Genomic DNA, 14897 nt, shown 5'->3' with positions numbered 1-14897 from the left:
TAGCAGACTACCTCCATGACATAATATGGGTATTGGCAATCACACATGGTTTTTCACACAATGCTTATATCAAGACATTCAGGGGTATTTTCAATACTACAGCAGGGACAAGTTCCCAAGCGATTTGTTAAAAGACTCTAATACTGTACACTAAATAGTCGCCAGAACATCCACTTACTACCCAGCACCATGTCGGACAAGCGACCAGAATTCAGTAAGGCCGTCATTGATTCCTGGCATTGTTGAACAGCAGATACAGGCACGGGAAGCGATAGCTTGAAGCTCCTGGGACCCAATGAAAATATGTGTATCAGGGCCCCAATCTACCATGTCAATTTAGAATACTGGTGTCTTCTAATGTGCCAGAGGGACCTTTAGGCCCCCCTAGGCACCAGAACAAGAGTGTGACTGTTACCTGTGCATCACCTATAGCTACACCCCTGTTCACCTGTGCCACATCACACTATATGATTTTTTTTCACTGGGTACCATCAGTACGATACTTATCGGGCAATTACCCTTTGATCAGTTCTTTATATCTTATTTCTCTATCTATCATCAGGTCATGTTTGTAGCAAAGGCTCTGTTCATATTACGTTCTTCTATGTGTCGGAGGAATACGTCGGGAGAATTCCCGGTCGTATGCCTCAGACGTATGCCACTGTATAGCCACACAGCGGCATACGTTGGCCATTGCCACAATGCAAAAAAAGAAAAAAAAAGTATATTATGCATGGTGTACTTTTTTTTGCGGTGGCCCACTATATAGGAAAGTGCAGTCTGCTGAGCTTCCTATACAGTAAAAAAGAAAGGTATCCCGGCACATACCACCCAGACGGAGGCCAATGCATACTCTTTTGTCTTCTGTCAGGTGAATGGTGGTCTAAGGCTACTTTTGGTGTATGTGCTGGGAGCTTTTCTGACGCATTCGCCGAACGCGTTCAGATACCGAAATGAGAACAGAACCTAATATGCACTAACAAGATGGAAGCTGCACAGACAGCGGTAGAAGGGTTAAAATAGTGAAACGCAGCAATCATGATGTTATTAGTAGTTTTACATAGGACAGCAAGTAGGCCTGCTGTGTTATCGAAGCTCAGTGGGTTATTAGGATAAGCAAATCACGCAGTCTCCATGAATTTCATTCTAAATTCGGCTCTGCTACATCTGTGATCTAATGTATTCTTAATGTCATACACGAATGCTAATTAATTTGCTTTAAATCGGAACTTATACAGAACAGACAAAGGAGTTTGAGGACCTCAACTGTGTTTATCTATTTCTTCATGATCAATTTGCACTTGTGTGAAAATAAAAAAATATGGATACAGAAGCTCACGTCAAATAACCCATCGCTGGACAGGAAGTAAATGTTCAGGAAGAAGGAAATTTCCGTCCGGATTTTCTGTGCGAAAAATTCAGCTTTCAATCTAGTCATCAGCAGGGTTTAGAAGACAGGTCAGGTGCGGGCACAACCTGTCATTTATGAGGGTGTGATTTGAATAAGAATGAATGGGCAGTAAAAAATACACATAAAATCTATGTGGCAATGATGTGTAAATGCATACAATAACATATATATTAATATGTACACATATACACAGCCAGCCATGCAGGTACAGCACACAGAGCGGTTGCCAGGCATAAGTTTACATCCAGTGTGGGAGGGCACAGCATAAGGAATGCTGCTCCGGAGATCCCACTGCAAAGACAGCACAAAACATGGAGTGCTGCCACAGAGATTGCACCGTAGCAGACGGACAAACATGTCGTGGGCACAAAGAATCCTGCCCAGCGGAGCTTACAATCTAATAACCAACAGCTGACATTATTTTTGTATCCACATTCAGCTTATCTTCCCTGTCCTATTTAGCATTGCACTCCTCTTGCTGCTTTTCCTCCCCCTCTCTCTCCCTTTCCCCTAATCTACAACCATAATACAAGCAAGTGAACAGCAGCCATTGCTTCTCCTCTGTTTTTTCCTCGGTTCACTCTAAAGCTAGGTTTTAACCCTCCTATTGCCCTGTTGGGCCCAGTATGGACGCCTGGGTGCCTGCTCTCTCTCTGTCACACTGCTGTAAAAGTGACAAGTACACAGGACAAAAGCTTGTGTGCTGCTAGCCCCGTCTTGCCTTTGTGACTAGTCCTAATGTTTACTTACCCCTTTGCTTATTCAATTTTTTTTCTCCCGGGCTTTGGCAGAGAAGGGGGGGATATCAGTCTCCATCCGCCATGATCTTTCCTACGCAACCAGACGTAAAAACAGACACCCCCTCCTTCCTTCCCTCCACTCCTCCTTCTCTTTCCTTCCCCCTCTCCTTCTCACTCTTTGCCAAAAAGGACACCTAGTGCCTGGTGCCTAAAACACAGGCTGTGTGATGTTAACCCTTACAACGTCATTTCTGGGGAGAACTTTACGAAGTGTTTATTAGGCATTTATTAGGATTTAAAAATTATTAGATAATGGCCTAAAATGCAAAAAATGTTTAACCTTACCGATTGCCGGCCATTCATAACTAGTTATTATACATTTATTTTCATTTTCGTCTCCCCCCCCCTCGCCTTCCAAAAGCCATAACTTTTCTATTTCCTCGTCGACATAGCCATATGAGGGCTTGTTTTCTGCGGGACAAGTTGTAGTTTTTCATGACACCATTTATTGTACTGCATATAAAATATATGCAAAAATATATATGAAATGAATATATGAAAAAAATATATTTGTGGGGTGAAATGGGCAAAAAACAGATTACACCATTTTGGGGGGGTTTTGTTTTTACGACGTTCATCAGGTGGTAAAAAAGACATATTCATCTTATTCTACAGGTTGATACGATTACGGCAATACCAAATTTACATGTTTTGTTTTATGTTATACCACTTTTAAAAAAATAAAACTATTTGCACAAAAATAATGTTTTGTGTCGCCATATTCTGAGAGCCAGAACTTTTTTATTTTTCCATCAATTTAGAGGTGTGAGGGCTTAAATTTTGCAGCTCGAGCTGTAGTTTTTACCATTTTGGTATACATGCAACTTTTTCATCACTTTTTATTCCTTTTTCTTTGGCGAGCTAAGGTGACCAAAAAACAGCAATTTGCATGTTTTGTATATTTTTTTTTTTACGTGTTCACCGAGTGGGTTAAGGCTCTGTTCACATCTCCGTTGGGGTCCCGTTCAGAACTATAGCTATTGCTTCCGGCAAAACAACTGGTCCGGTGCACAACAGAGACAAACGGAAACCACGGGCACCGGATCCGTCACCATTGAAATCAATGGTGATGGAAACGAAAACCTCTGGTTTCCGTTCCTGTCAGTCTGTGTCTGTTCAAGGTCCCCTTCTGACAGAAACCTCAGACGGAACGTCAGAACGGGACCCCAAGGCAGATGTGAACAGAGCCTAAATAATGCTATATTGTGATAGTTTGTACTTTTACGGACGTGGCGATACAAGTTATGTTAACATTTTGATTTTTTTTAACATTGCTTGAGGGAAAAAATGGGAAATATTTTTCTTTCAACTTTTAATATATATATTTTTTTAGAACATTATAAAAATCTTTATTTAACTGTTTTCTACTAGTCCCCCTAGGGGACTTGGGGCAGCGATCGTTGGATCGCTTGCATGATATACTGCAATACTAATGTATTGCAGTATATCGTGATTCTGACAGTCTCCTTTGAAGCCCTGCGGGAGGCAGGGCTTCAAAGGAGTACAAAGATGGCAGACCTGGGGACCTTTATTAGGCCTCCAGGCTGCCATAACAACCACTGTAAACGGTGCCTTGGGGGGGAGCGATGGTGTGTTCGATGGGACGCACCCTTAATTCTAACAATTTAAATGCGACGGTCGCGATTGCGGCATTTAGGGTATTAAATGGGCGGAATCAAAGTGATCTTTGATTCCGCCCGTTGCAGTGAGGTGTTGGCCCGTGAGCCCGCTCCATACTTCCCCTTAACGGCTGCCGTGTACCAGTACGTGACATGTCGTTAAGGGGTTAATTGTTACAAGAAAAAAAGCTTAAAAAATTGCAGCCGACGGCGCTATTATTCCATAAAAAAAATGGAAACCTTACGGAACGGAGACAAACAGAAACCATTAGCAACAGAAGCATTACCGTTGAAATCAATGATAATGCAAACCGAAGATATGGTTTCCGTTGATGTGTACAGGCCCTAATCCTTTCATGGAATTTAAAAAAAAGTAACAAAAAAAAAAAAAAAGAAATGTCCCCAAAAAGAATCATTATTTAGCAGAAAATATATTTTGTTGCCCATACATTACACAAAAACAAAAAACCTACGCTCATTAGGTATCTTCACGACTGTAATAATCTGAAAAATATATTTAACAGGTTATTTAGTGTAAAACAGGAACTGTATATATATATATATATATATATATATATATATATATATATATATATATATATATATATAAAAAACAATAATGCGTAAATGAAAGAAAAAAGTTATGGTTGTTAAAAGGCAGAGAGCCAAGAACAAAAAAATTTAGCTGGTCCTTAACCCCTTGAGGACCAAGCTCATTTTGGCCTTCAGGACCAGACCCATTTTTTCAAATCTGACATGTGTCACTTTATGTGGTAATAACTTGGGAATGCTTTTACCTATCAAAGGGGTTCTGAGAATGTTTTCTCGTGACTTATTGTACTTTATGATAGTGGAAAAATTTGGTCGATAAATTCAATATTTATTAGTGAAAAACACCAAAATTTAGTGAAAAATTGCAAAAATTACCATTTTTATACATTTTAATGTATCTGCTTGTAAGACAGATAGTAATGCCACACAAAATTGTTGCAAATTACCATCCCCCATATGTCTACTTTAGATTGGCATCGTTTTTTGAACATCCTTTTATTTTTCTAGGATATTACAAGCAGCAATTCCTCGCATTTTCAAGAAAATTTCAAAAGGCTATTTTTACAGGGGCCAGTTCAGTTGTGAAGCGGCTTTTAGGGCCTTATATATTAGTAACCACCAATAAGTAACCACATTTTAAAAACTTCACCCCTCAAAGTATTCGAAATAGCATTTAGAAAGTTTCTTAACCCTTTAGACGTTTCACAGGAATTAAAGCAAAGTAGAGATGAAATTTTCAAATTTCATTTTTTTTTTCAGAAATGCATTTTTAATTGATTTTTTTTGTAATACAGAAAGTTTTACCAGAGAAGTGTAACTCAATATTTTCCAGATTCTGCAGTTTTTAGAAATATCCCACATGTGGCCCTAGTGTGCTAATGGACTGAAGCACAGGCCTCAGAATCAAAGGAGCACCTAGAGGACCTTGGGGCCTCCTTTTTATTAGAAAATATTTTAGGCACCATGTCAGGTTTTAAGGGCTCTTGCCACTGGCGTAGCTATAGGGGTCGCAGCGGTCGCAATTGCGACCGGGCCCCGAAGCCAGGGGGGCCCACGGCCCCCCGCACCACATCAATAAAAAGTTACTATAGTAACTCGGGCCGCGGGCCCCTGTTACTATAGTAACATACTTTACTTACCTTCCTGGTTCCGGATCGCAGCGGAGGTCCTGACGTCAAGCGCTGTGCGCAGCGCATGACGTCACAGTGCTATGCCGCCGCGCACAGCATCGAGACTACAGAACTCCCGCCGCGGCCGAAGAGGAAGGTAAGGTTAGCCCTGACTGGCGGGGTCTGACTCCCGGGACCCGCCAATCAGCTGTTTTGAAGGGGCCGCAGCACTCGTACGAGAGCTGCTCCCCTTCATTCCTGTCACTTCATTCCGGTCACACTGTGAATCGGTGTCGGCGATTCACAGTGTGAGCGAGTAGTGAAATGAAGGGGAAGCAGCTCTCGTACGAGTGCTGCGGCCCCTTCAAAACAGCTGATTTGCGGGTCCCGGGCGACACATCAGCTATTGATGGCCTATCCTGTGGATAGGCCATCAATGTTTAGGGACTGCACAACCCCTAAGCCTACGATGTATCAGGCTTAGGGGGCCCATGAGACAGGATCACAGATTGTGTGATCCTGTCTGCTGGGCCCTGTATCTAAGCCAATCACATGGTAGGCTTAGATACATGGCCCATGCGTGATCCTGTCTGCTGGGCCCTGTATCTAAGCCTACCACACTGTAGGTTTAGATACAGGGCCCCAGCACACACTAATCTTATACTGTATAAGATTACTGTCTGCTGGACCCTGTATCTAAGCCTACCTTGTGGTAGGCTTAGATATAGGGTCCCACAGACAGTATCACACATGGGCCCTGTATCTAAGCCTTAGGGTATGTGCACAGACACTAATTACGTCCGTAATTGACGGACGTATTTCGGCCGCAAGTACCAGACCGAACACAGTGCAGGGAGCCGGGCTCCTAGCATTATAGTTATGTACGATGCTAGGAGTCCCTGGCTCGCTGCAGGACAACTGTCCCATACTGTAATCATGTTTTCAGTACGGGACAGTTGTCCGGCAGCGAGGCAGGGACTCCTAGCATCGTACATAAGTATGATGCTAGGAGCCCGGCTCCCTGCACTGTGTTTGGTCCAGTACTTGCGGCCGAAATACGTCCGTCAATTACGGACGTAATTAGTGTGTGTGCACATACCCTAACACATGTGTTACTAATCATTTTTTGTGTGTTTTCTTACAGGTTCGGTCGTTGGACTACGGCGGATTCCAGGACTACTTCGATGACAGCTTTTTTTTTTTATTAATAAAATGGTTAATGAGGGCTGTGTGGGTTTTTTTTTTTATTTCAATAAAATATTTTTTCTATGTCTTTGTGTTTTTTTTTTAAACTATATTACTACCGCCTTAGTAATGGTCGCCGGCTGATTGACAGCATCCATTACTAAGGCGGGGCTTAGTGTTAGCAGGTACAGAGGCTAACACTAACCCCCATTATTACCCCGTTACCCACCACCACCAGGGGTGCTGGGAAGAGCCGGGTACCATCCAGTACTTGACCATCTGTAGTGATGGTTGGCCACTGGGGTGGCCGCAGGCTGGTATTATAAGGAGGGGAAAGGTCAAAAACAGTGGCCCTTCCCATCCTGGTAATGCTGCCTGCTGCTGCTTTATTGTATCTGGCTGGTTATAAAAATGGGGGGGACCCCACGTCATTTAAAAAAAAAAAAAAAATAATTGGAAAGAACGATGTCGGGTCCCCCCCAATTTTCATAACCAGCCAGATACAACACAGCAGCAGCAGGCAGCATTACCAGGGTGGGAAGGGCCACTGTTTTTGGCCTTCCCCAGCCTAATACTACCAGCCTGCGGCCACCCCGGTGCCTGCCCGTCACTACAGATGGTCGGGTACTGGTTTGTACCCGGCTCTTCCCAGTACCCCTGGTGGCGGTGGGTACCGGGGTGATAATGGGGTTTAGTGTTGGCCTCTGCACCGGCTAACATTAAGCCTCACCTTAGTAATGGAGGTTGTCAATCAGCCAGCGGCCATTACTAAGGTGGTGATAATAAAGTTTAAAAAGATACAAGCACATAGAAAAAATATTTTATTGAAATAAAAAAACACAACCCTCATTAACCATTTTATTGAGAATAAAAAAAACGCCGTCATTGAAGTCCTCAAATCCGAAGTCCAACAACCGAACCTGTAAAAAAAACACAAACACAAAAATAATCAGTAACACATAAAGAAGCAAAATTATTATTCTTACCTATCCTGGGTCCAGCGCTGGAGACGCAATGTCAGCGAGCTGGGCCCTGTATCTAATCCTATCATGTGTGATACAGTCTGCTGAGCTGTGTATCTAATCCAATCATGTATGATACTGTCTGCTGGGCCCTATATCTAATCCGATCATGTGTGATACTGTCTGCTGAGCCACTGTATCTAATCCTATCATGTGTGATACTGTCTGCTGAGCCACTGTATCTAATCCTATCATGTGTGGTACTGTCTGCTGAGCCACTGTATCTAATCCTATCATGTGTGATACTGTCTGCTGAGCCACTGTATCTAATCCTATCATGTGTGGTACTGTCTGCTGAGCCACTGTATCTAATCCTATCATGTGTGGTACTGTCTGCTGAGCCACTGTATCTAATCCTATCATGTGTGATACTGTCTGCTGGGCCACTGTATCTAATTCTATCATGTGTGATACTGTCTGCTGAGCTGTGTATCTAATCCTATCATGTGTGATACTGCCTTCTGAGCCACTGTATCTAATCCTATCATGTGTGATACTGTCTGCTCAGCCACTGTATCTAATCCTATCCATAGTTTATAGGGTCGTAGTGCTATAGATATGCTATGCTGTCTCATATACACACTTTTTTTTGGGGCGGACACATATGTATTGGGGCTATTTCCCGGACATTTTAAGCCCTGAGGGTATGTTCATACGGCAGCGTCCGTTACGGCTGAAATTACTGTGCTGTTTTCAGGAGAAAACAGCACCGTAATTTTTGGCATGTGGAGGCGTCTTTTGCTGCGTCCATTACGGAAGTAACTGAAGCTGGTTTTCCATGGAGTCCATGGAAAACGGCTCCATTTACGTCTGAAGAAGTGACAGGCACTTTTTTACGCGCCGCCTTTTGACAGCGATGCGTAAAAAAAAATGACCGTCGGCACAGAACATCGTGAGGGTATGTGCACACACACTAATTACGTCCGTAATTGACGGACGTATTTCGGCCGCAAGTTCCGGACCGAACTCAGTGCAGGGAGCCGGGCTCCTAGCATCATAGTTATGTACGATGCTAGGAGTCCCTGCCTCGCTGCAGGACAACTGTCACGTACTGTAATCATGTTTTCAGTACGTGACAGTTGTCCTGCAGCGAGGCAGGGACTCCTAGCATCGTACATAAGTATGATGGTAGGAGCCCGGCTCCCTGCACTGTGTTCGGTCCGGGACTTGCGGCCGAAATACGTCCGTCAATTACGGACGTAAATAGTGTGTGTGTGCACATACCCTAAGACCCATTCAAATGAATGGGCAGATGTTTGCCGACGCTTTTGAGCCGCATTTTCGGACGTAATTCAATGCTAAAACGCCCTAATTACGTCCGTAAATAGTGTGTGTGAACCCAGCCTTAGTGACGCCCCCGGCTGCTAGTGCTGCATTGTTGGGTCACTTAGGAGACCCAGCGATGCAGCTGAAAGTGGACCGTCGGCCATGAGAAGTTTGCGGGGGGGGGCCCAGTAAGAATTCTTGCATCGGGGCCCATGAGCCTCTAGCTACGCCCCTGGCTCTTGCGTTGCCAAAACAGTGGAAATCCCCCAAAAGTGACCCCATTTTAGAAACTACACCCCTTGAGGAAATTATCTAGGAGTATAGTGAGCATTTTGACACCACAGGTTTTTTGCAGAAATTATTGAAAGTAGGCCGTGAAAATGAAAATCTACATTCTTTGAAAGAAAACGTAGGTTTAGCAATTTTTTTCTAATTTCCACAAGGACTAAAGAAGAACAAGCACCGCAAAATTTGTAAAGCAATTTCTCCCGAGTAAAACAATACCCCACATGTGGTACTAAACGGCTGTTTGGACACACGGCAGGTCTTAGAAGGGATGGAGCGCCATTTGGCTTTTAGAGATCACATTCAGCAGAAATGGTTTGCGGAGGCCATGTCACATTTGCAAAGTCCCTAAGGGACCAAAACAGTGAAAACGCCAAAAGAGTGACTCCATTTTGGAAACTACACCCCTTGAAGAATCCATCTAGGGGTGTAGTGAGCATTTTGACCCCACAGGTGTTTCATAGATTTTATTAGAATTGGGCAGTGAAAATAAAAAAAATCCTTTTTCTTCAATAAGACGTAGTTTTAGCTCAAAATTGTTTATTTTCTCAACAAATAAAGAAAAAAAGAACCCCCCCAACACTTGTAAACAATTTCTCCCGAGTACGGCAATACCCCACATGTCGTAATAAACGGCTGTTTGGACACACGGAAGGGCTCAGAAGGGATAGAGCGCCATTTGGCTTTTGGAGATCACATTCAGCAGGAATGGTTTGCGGCGGCCATGTCACATTTGCAAAGCACCTAAGGGACCAAAACAGTGAAAATGCCCAAAAAAAGAACCCCCAACACTTGTAAAGCAATTTCTCCCGAGTACGGCAATACCCCACATGTGGTCATAAACTGTTGTTTAGGCACACGGCAGGGCTCAGAAGAGAAGGAGCGCCATTTGCTTTTGGAGTACAGATTTTGCTGCATTTGGTTTCTGGGCGCTATGTCGCATTTGCAAAGTCACTGTGGGACCAAAACAGAAGTGACCCCATTTTGGAAACTACACCCCTCAAGGTATTCACTTAGGGGTGTAGTGAGCATGTTAACTCCGCAGGTGTTTGGCAGAAATTAGTGTGCAATCGTTGTTGCAGAGTGAAAATAGGATTTTTTTCCATAGATATGCCAATATGTGGTGCCCAGCTTGTGTCACCATAACAAGACAGCTCTATAATTATTATGCTGTGTTTCCCGGTTTTAGAAGCACACTACATGTGGCCCTAATCTTTTGCATGGACATTCAACAGGGCTCAGGAGTGAAAGAGTAGCATGTAAAATTGAGGCCTAATTTGGCGACTTAGGCCCCATGCCCACTTCAGTTTTTTCCTTCAGGGTGCTATCCGTTTTTGTCACGGATAGCACCCTGAACCCATTCTTCTCAATGGGGCCATGCACACTTCAGTTTTTTTGACGGTCCGTTGCTCCGTTCCGATCCAAAGTAGAGCATGTCCTACTTTGGTCCGGGATTCCGTGACCGTGAGGCCCATGCAAGTCAATGGGGCCGTCAAAAAAACTGAAGGCACACGGAAGGCATCCGTGTGCCGTCCGTGTGTGACGGAGCCGTAAAATAAAAATAAGTTCATACTTACCTGGTCGTTGTCTTGGTGACGAGTCCCTCTTCTTCCTCTAGTCCGACCTTCTAGAATGACTGGCTGCAGAGGCCGCTGCAGCCTGTGATTGGCTGCAGAGGCGGTCACTTAGGATGAAGCGTCATCCCTGGAGTTCGGCCTTCTGAGGTCATCCTGACGTGCGTGACCGCCACTACAGCCTGTGATTGGCTGCAGCGGCGACATGGATGAAACGTCATCGCTGAAGGCCGGACAGGAGGAAAGTAAGTATGACATTTTTTTAAAATTTTTTCTTTATTACATTACAATTTTATTTTCCGCGCGCCGAGCATGGTACTGTCAAGGGGGCTGAAAGAGTTACCGCCGATCAGTGCAGCCCATTAACTCTTTCAGCACCGTGGACAGTACCATGCTCGGCGCACGGAAACGGAAACACGGAGTGCACACGGGAGTGCACGCGGCCGATAAATCAGACACACGGATCCATCAAAAACGGCCGTGAAAACCGTGTCGGAAGTGTGCACGAGGCCTTACAAAGTATTGGTTCACAATTGCATGGCTCTGATGTGAAATAATAAAAGAAACCCCTGACAGGTGACCCCATTTTTGAAACTGCACCCCTCAATGCATTTATTAAGCGGTGTAGTGAGCATATTCACCCCACAGGTCTTTTCCATAAATGATTGCGCTGAGGAAGGTGCAAAGTAAAAATAATTTTTTTTCCCTAGATATGCCAATTCAGTGGCAAATATGTAGTGCCCAGCTTATGCCACTGGAGACACACACACCAAAAATTGTTAAAAGGGTTCTCCCGGGTATGGCTCTGCCATATATGTGGAAGTAAACTGCTGTTTGGGCACGCTGTAGGGTTCAGAAGGGAGGTAGCGCCATTTGGCTTTTGGAGCGTGCATTTTGCTTGGTAGTAGTTTTGTTTGGAGTATTAGTGGTGTTTCCGTTTATAATGTAGGGCATATGTGAGCTGGGCAGAGTACATCAGGGGCATAGTCAGGTGGTATAATAATAAGGTAAAAAAAAATAATCCATAGATGTGTTTTACGCTGTGAAGCAATCCTTTATGCACAGGCCGGTGTCACATTGATAAATGTCCTTTCTTATTCCCCTTTTGGTCCACACTTGGCACCTTTGCAGTTTGGGGAATTTTGCTAGGATGTGTTGTCCTGGTATAATACAGGCACCCCCGCTTCCAGCAGATATGTTTGCCCCCCCCCCTTCCTGGTTCCCTAATCTTAGTGCCTTGATAATTCGCCTCTTGAAACAGAAGAAATGTTCCCCTCGGGCCGGCACAACTGGATATTTTTCTTTCCTGACTTATTGGAGCCTTAACTTAATTTATTTTTTCATAGACGTAGCGGTATGAGGCCTGTTTTTTTGCGGGACGAGCTGTAGTTATTATTGGTACCATTTTGGGGTACATGCGACTTTTTGATCACTTTTTATCCTTTTTTTTCGGAGGCAGGGTGACAAAAAAACAGCAATTCTGCTATTGTTTTTTTATACAGCATACACCATGCGTTATAAACTACATGTTAACTTTATTCTGCGGGTCAGTACGATTCCTGCGAAACTTAATTTATGGCACTTTTTTAAGTTTTACAACTTTTTGCACAATAAAATTTATTTTGTAAAGAGAATGTATTTTTTCTGTCGCCATGTTGTGAGAGCCATAACTTTTGAATTTTTTCGTCGATGGAGCTGTATGAGGGCTTGTTTTTAGCGAGACGAGCTATAGTTTTTATAGGTACCATTTTTGGATGCATACGACTTTTTGATCACTTTTATTTCAATTTTTGGAAGACAAAGTGACCAAAAAAACAGCAATTATGGCAGTATTTTTTAGTTTTTTTTTACGGCGTTCACTGCGCGAGATAAATAACATAATATTTTTATAGCTCAGGTCGTTACGGTCGCAGCGATACCAAATATGTATGGCTTTATTATTTTTTTAATAATAAATGACTTGATAAGGAAAAAAGGGGGCGATTGTGTTTTATTTTATTACTTGAAACTTTTATTGTATTTAGTTTATTTTTACACTTTTCTTTAGTCCCACTAGGGGACTTGAAGATCCAACTGTTTGTTTGATGTTCTAATACATTGCACTACCTATGTAGTGCAATGTATTGGAACTGTCAGTTGTTCACTGACAGCAAGCCGATCAGGCTCCGCCTCCAGGCGGGGCCTAATCAGCTTCCGTAATGGCAGACAGGAGGCCATTGTTAGGCCTCCTGTTGCCATGGTAGCAGTCGCCACCCTTGCCATCACATGGCAAGCTGCCGATTTGCTACAAACCGCTAAAATGCAGCGATCGAAATTGATCGCTGCATCGAAGGGGTTAATGGCAGGAATCGGAGCTAGCTCCGGTTCCTGCCGATACAGTGGGGTGTCCGCTGTAACATACAGCGGATACCCACTGCTGATGACGCCGGCTCAGCTTCTGAGCCAGAAGCTGAGCCGGCACCATCTTGCCGATGGTACCAGAAGCCTTTTAGGCCCCGCCGCCGAGCGGGGCATAGGAGGCTTCCGTTGCTGGCAGACCGAGAGGTAAGTATTGGGCCTCTGATCGACTTTGCAGCCTCCGGCAACCCATCGATCACGTTGCTGGGTTGCCGGTGGCTAAAAACTCCTGACATGCTGCGATCTCTATTGAACGCAGCATCTGAGGGGTTAATCGGCCGGATCGGATGTTAGCTCCGGTCCTGGCCAATACCTCAGGGTGTCAGCTGTAACATACAGCTGTCACCTGGCGGTGATGGTGCGGGCTCAGCTCCTGAGCTAGCTCCATCTCCACAGTTACGTAGAAATGCGTTAAGACACCAGTTTCCATCACGTTTCTGTACGTGATTGGGCGGGAAGGGGTTAAGGAGGATCTGTCACTAGTTTAGTAATGCCCAATCTTCTAACTAATCTAATAGGTGCTGTCACACTGATAATGCTAGTGAAAATTGTGTCCCAAAACGTTTATTATTTTAAAAGTTATTATTTCACAATATGCAAATGAAGCTATACTAGCCAAAGAAGTGGTAACGCTGCTCTCTCTGTGGGCGGTGCTTGTGTTGTCTGTATGATCCTGTCCAATCAGCATCATACAGCTTTCCCCCTTCCCTGCACAGTGTAGTTTCTGCTTCAATTGCGAGATCACGCTGTGTTTACACTTCTGGACGCAGCTTCTCCAACAAATCACCTAAGCGCTCATCCAGGAAGACGGTCCTTAAATTTGCCATAAAAAATGCCATACCTAGAGCATGCTGCTGCCTTCAGACCCCAAAAACACTACAAAAATGCCCAAAAACAAACAAATGTAGGCAATCTCATATTTCACTTCAGTTTAAACTAACATCTGACTGAAGCATTTATACCCCTTAAAAAAGTTACAGAACAGAATGGAAAAATGGCATTGTGGCATTTAGATGTCGCGATGTAATCGCTCAATGAGATTCCGTAGTCTCATTGAGCGATTATAATGCCATATTTATGTGCCACAACAACTTTGTTAGGGTGCGTTCACATATATCAGTTGCCATGTGGCTTTTTCACGATTTTTACTACAAAACCATCAATTGTCGTTAGTTGTCGTCGGTTTTTACCATCCATTTTTAACATCAGTTTTTACCACAATGGTCCACCAAAAAGGCAGTCTAGGGTCTGAAAATGTGCCAATTTTATCAGAGTGGTGCATAGCTTTTGATAGATTGGATACATTATAGATTAGATACTTGTTGTGTATTATGTCAGGGCTCTCCTCTGCTACGGCCTCAGCGCTACACTGAAGTCTGACACACACATTGTAATGTCACGTGTGTCATATTCAGTGCAGTGCCAAGGCCAACGCTGAGAGAGAGCCCAGAAGGCAGCTGCTGTCCACTCATATCAGATCTTCGACGCAGCCTTTTGAGCCTGCAAAGACGCCAAACACTAGCCCTAACTTCAGGGAGTAGCTAGTTTTTGGTGCCTTTACAGCTACCCAATTCCACCCCGCATCTCCTACCCACACCACAAAGGGATTGCTGTTTTTTTCTATTCACACAACAGGGTTCGTGTGTCGGCCGTTGCAAACGGCCATCTAGGTCCGTT

The 14897-nt window shown here is 43.9% G+C and overlaps 1 protein-coding gene across 7 annotated transcripts in view; it reads right to left on the bottom strand.

Moving 5' to 3' along the window:
- The window catches only part of SCMH1 (Scm polycomb group protein homolog 1), a 251226-nt gene that overhangs the window by 106581 nt on the left and 129748 nt on the right, over positions 1-14897 (bottom strand). For 3 of the 7 annotated variants that reach the window (XM_075853391.1, XM_075853396.1, XM_075853397.1), the window contains exon 1: positions 2162-2300. The exons of 3 other annotated variants lie outside the window; for them this stretch is intronic. The gene's annotated coding sequence lies outside the window, so the exon portion shown is untranslated. Of the gene's footprint in view, positions 1-1339; positions 1446-2161; positions 2301-14897 lie in introns of those variants that run through there. One more of the 7 variants, XM_075853395.1, reaches the window with a different exon arrangement.

This window comes from Rhinoderma darwinii, chromosome 2 (assembly GCF_050947455.1).
Source record: "Rhinoderma darwinii isolate aRhiDar2 chromosome 2, aRhiDar2.hap1, whole genome shotgun sequence".
NCBI lineage: Eukaryota > Metazoa > Chordata > Amphibia > Anura > Rhinodermatidae > Rhinoderma > Rhinoderma darwinii.
Note: the sequence above shows the minus strand (reverse complement) of the source record. Positions and strands in the feature narration are given on the sequence as shown.